Genomic DNA, 3860 nt, shown 5'->3' on the forward strand with positions numbered 1-3860 from the left:
GACTAACAGAGAAAGAGAGAGAGCTTATGGTTAGTGCTCTGTTCCACAAGCTGGAGTAGGTACATGTGTGCTTAGTTCATATGCTTTTTAATTTTTGTTTTTTTCCCTCTCTCTCTCTCCACAGTGAAGGCTAAGGGTTTTACACAGTATTATATCCAAGGTAAAAATGAGCTTACAGAGGCAACCAGATTTCAGTCCACAATGATACAACTAACATGGCTTCCGGTCCTAGCCATCATTTGCAGGAACTCTAGCCCTCAAAGGATATTTGTAGAAGTCTTGTCGATAACTTGTTATTTTCACCAAGCAGAAACAATCTTCACTCTATCGCAATGCATCCTTTATGCAAACAAATAAACAAACAAACAAAACCAGAACTGACACCGATGGGAAATGTGTTTCTTGTGTGCTGTTTTCCTCTCCAAAATTCAAACTCACTGTTCTCAATGCTTTGAGTGAATAGGGGCTGTTGCGGAAGTAGTATATTTTTATACATATATTAATCTAGTATGCAGGTACACTTGCTCTCAGGGGCACTCTGTGGAGGTAGATGTAGGACAACAACAATGAAACTTTAAAAAAAATGTAAATGTATAGCATGTGTCAGAGTGTGGAATGCACACTCTCTACAGAAAGCCTGCCACAAAGCGCAGGACTGCTGCTGGATGCACAGACATAATTGCTCTCTGGAGAGCAAAAGAAGTCGTGTTGCCTCCTCAGCAGAAATTCACCTTCCTGTCCGAAAATCTGATAAATTTTCCAGCTTCCCACAGAGGGAAACGACAGAGAATTTAATGAGAAACACATTGGAACGGGACCTGTCACAGCGTGATTATGCATTTGCTAATCTCACTGTAGGGTACAGAAAAACTCAGTCTTCTCTCAGAGTGTTTATCTGAGAAGGGGTGAAAACACATCTAGAAATAAATTACCCAAAGAGAAATGTCTCCACTCCCCTACTGATACCTACAGACATCTCACTAGACAGCTTGTTTGGTTTGCAAATAGCAAAAACATCAGGATTTGCTAACTAATATAGTGGTACCTAAACCAGACGTTTGGCATTTTTAGTATGGCCTCACAATTTGGTGTAAGGAATCTAAGTGCAATGACGAGGAGAGTTAGTGTTCTCACTCACATTGAAGGGGCTGTCACCGTTGTAAGCCCATTGATCCAATCTCACTCTTGGTCAGTTGTTTAGTTCTAGGGATGAAACACAGGCCACTCCGCATCCTAACAAACACCCCTCCACTGTGTTCTATCCCCAGCAATTGTTTTAAAACTAAGAACTTGTCTTTTAAAGCTATGTGTGCTTCTTACCTGACTGACTTCTTTCCCATGAGCCCTCTGTTTCACCCAGCTGCAGATTATAAGTTGGATCTAAAGAGAACCATGTCTTCTTTTGAAACCCAGCTAGAATTGTTAATGCTCTAAAGCTCTTAACCGTTTATTGTTATAAAGCTGGAGAAGATGTTAAAGATCAAAAGACAGCGGTCATGTTAGAGCCAGCTAACTTGCAGTGTCTATGATAGGGTCAAAGGTGAGAACAGTAAGCTGAAAGGCGTTGAAGAGCTCTTGATTTGTTAACTACCATATTTCTTAACTTATAATAGTTTAAATGCTGTTTGATGACTTGCAGCACTAATACTGCTTAGAGCAGTGTTTCTCAACTTGTCGGTGGAGATCCCTTTGGGGGGAGTCAAAAGACCCTTTCATGGGCATCACCTAAGACCATCCTGCATATCTGATATTTACATTGCAGTTCAGAACAGTAGCAAAATTACAGTTATGAAGTAGAAATGAAGTAATTTTGTGGTTGGGATCCTTCACAACACGAGGAGCCATATTAGCATCAGAAAGGTTGAGAGCCACTGCCTTAGAATCTTAGGCCTAACAACAGCCTTGGGTGGCTTTTGTCTCTTCTCTCTTTTGAATAGAGCAAAGAGCTCCAGGTAGGAGGTAAATCTTTCTGTCTTCAGGAGATGAAAATTTTACTTTCATTGCTGTTTTGTGCAACTATATTAAAATTGGAAAGAAAATTGAGAGGCACTATGCTCTACCTAAAAGTTGTTTCTCTTAAACACTTTATAGGTGATTTTAAAAATAAACTTGCCTATCTGATTTGTGTGAGGTTTTTTTTTTTTTTTCAGTTTCTAGGCTATGTGTTATTTGGAAACATCTCTTGCCAGTATCTGTCTTTTATTGTTGTGATACAATTTCACAGTGTGGGGCTACTATAATCTAGCTAAAAGGACAAAGATGTTTTATATTCACACTTACTCATAGCTGGTTTCTTTCGAAGGAGCAGAGGTTGACTTGGGGAGACAGGATGCTGATCATCTTATTTTGACTCCTCTCTTGTATGTTCCAGACAAGAATATTGTGAACTATCAGACATAAAACAATTAACAAAACTGAAGTATCAGTTGAGTGATGTGGATATTTTCTTGGCACCAAATAGCTTCCTAAATATTGACACTTTTGGATGAACAAGATTATAATAAGACATGGCATGGGATAATTATTTTAAAATAATCAGAAACCACATAACTACCATCTCTGAGAAAGGTGTATGAGGAATTGTGCATGTGCATATCATATGTGCGTGACTTGCTTAAGACGTTCTCTGCTTAACTGTGCATTAATTACACGGAACCATGTATGGCCAGGAAACTTCAGGTAAGTGTAATTTAATTTATTTTTCAATTTCAGGGTAGTTTTAAATTCTGAAACTAATGCCCTCACTTGTACATAATATATACTTGGTTGCTCTCCTCACTCAACCTTCATGTTAATTAAATCAAATAAGCCATGCTTCTTAGTCTAAAGTGTGAGTGGTACTTAGCTGATTTGATATATACTCTAATTTGTTAACTGTCACCTGTCTCTTCCCCACTTGTTAACACGATTATTAATCTGTTTCTTTGTGTACTCTAATAATTTAATAAATAGTCCACAGTCTTTAAATAAACTAGAAGAGGGACCGTAACATCATGCTGTGTAGCTAGGGGTTGTGTGGCAGTTATATAGGAGTCTGATACAACCTGTTTTGTGCAAAATGTCATTGCCTCATTTAAATCAGGCATATCTAAAATATATGCTAATTACAACTTGCAGCAATTAATTACTTTGTGTGTTAAGTGAGATAGTTTGTTAACTTACTGACTTTATAACACATTTCGAGACTGCAAGCATGATATTTTAATCCTGGGCCTATTATACATAACATACACATATAGTTTGTTCTCATTAAAGCAAGGTAACCTGGTTGTGTGGCACCAAGTTCTGTTTTGATGTGTCTCAGCTCTGTGTGTCTGTACCAAAGTAAGCCGTAATCTCAAATGTATCAGTAATCTCAAATATATCTGTATCAAGCACAGACATTATGGGAACGCTTTTGCTCTACAAAAGACACACTTCTAATGGTCATCTCCACCTTTTTATTGCAGCATTTACAAATATAAGATGAACACTTGTATTTCATAGATCTCCATAAAAATGATTATCCAGGAAAATAAATTGTGTAACTTTGTAAGTTAAACTTGCTGTGATAATCCATTCAGTGTTTGATACTTGGGTTGAGAATGAAGTGTCATTTTCAACTCATCAAATTCTCAAATTGAGCTCCTGTGTCACAAGAGCAGAGGTTTCTAAGATACATCCGGGTCTTCTTATTGCAGAGCAGATGCCCTCACCACACTCATTATCTTTAGGATAGAAAGCACAAAGGCTGTTTGACTGACTAATAGAAGTAATTTTGACCATGAGATTTGACATGAACGCCTGGTGAGTGATTCATCTCTTTCAGTTAGTTACACACACACACACACACACACACACACACACACACACACACACAC

Source organism: Psammomys obesus, unplaced genomic scaffold, assembly GCF_907164565.1.
Source record: "Psammomys obesus unplaced genomic scaffold, mPsaObe1.curated_primary_1811, whole genome shotgun sequence".
In the NCBI taxonomy this organism is placed as follows: domain Eukaryota; kingdom Metazoa; phylum Chordata; class Mammalia; order Rodentia; family Muridae; genus Psammomys; species Psammomys obesus.